This window comes from Schistocerca piceifrons, chromosome 2, assembly GCF_021461385.2.
Source record: "Schistocerca piceifrons isolate TAMUIC-IGC-003096 chromosome 2, iqSchPice1.1, whole genome shotgun sequence".
NCBI lineage: Eukaryota > Metazoa > Arthropoda > Insecta > Orthoptera > Acrididae > Schistocerca > Schistocerca piceifrons.
The window spans coordinates 1,028,140,495-1,028,141,439 of record NC_060139.1 but is presented as its reverse complement, the minus strand read 5'-3'; the positions used below and the strand labels follow the sequence as shown (position 1 = coordinate 1,028,141,439).

The 945-nt window shown below is 43.7% G+C and overlaps 1 non-coding gene across 1 annotated transcript; it reads left to right on the top strand.

Annotated features, from left to right (window-relative positions):
• Positions 1-333: 333 nt before the first annotated feature.
• Positions 334-405, top strand: Trnah-gug. Its single transcript has one exon. It is a non-coding gene; the product is annotated as a tRNA-His (tRNA).
• The last annotated feature ends 540 nt before the right edge of the window (positions 406-945 follow it).

The following is a 945-nucleotide window of genomic DNA, read 5'->3' as shown; positions in this document are numbered from 1 at the left end:
ACCTATTTAGTAAACAGTTTCCTATAACTCGAAGAAGTAAGTATATTTTGTAGGATGCCGAAATATTCCTTACATTGATGAAAAGTAAACACACAAACGTGTCTGTAATAGCTTACTTGTGGGGTTCATTTACGAGTAAGACCCAAGGTCACAAGCTTTGCGTTTAGGGAGATAAGTCTATACTGAGGTGCAAGTAACCGTAAAGGAGTTCTGACTTGCACGCGGATGGCGCAAGGCAGCCGACGTGACGCCGCTATGCGGAATCCGATGACGTAGCCTGCGGCCACCGGGAAGGGAAAGTAAGTCCACTCCTCTGACCCTCTCAGTCCGTCAGCCGTGATAGTCTAGTGGTTAGGACATTGCGTTGTGGCCGCAAGAACCCAGGTTCGAATCCTGGTCACGGCAAAAGGACAAAATTTTTTCTAGTGAGGTTTGGAGAATATATCAATTTCCTGTGAGATTACGAAGGCCTACTAAGACTTTTTTTAACGTATCGGTAACTTTAAATAAAAACATGTTTTCACTGAGACTGTAACTTTACGTACTGCCCAAAGGAAACATGTTACATTGTGACAATTACTGAACTACATGAAATAAAATCGTCGTAACTTCTGAACGGTTTGCATTAGGACGTTCAAACTGCACGGTTGGTCGCGAGACATGACGGGAATTAGTATGCGCTGTATGGTTTGCTTTTGCGACGAAGCCCACTTTCTTTTGAATGGGTTTACTCATTCAGCAAAATTAGCGCATTTGGGGAACTGAGAAACCGCAAGGTAGTGTTGACTTCGGTGCTTGTGTTGACATGCGACTCGTTGCTCTACAGTACTAGCATCAAGCACATAAGTACGTAGCATCAACAGGTTAGTATTCATCACGAACGTGGTTTTGCAGTCAGTGCAATGTTTACAAATGCGGAGTTGGCAGATGCCCATTTGATGTATG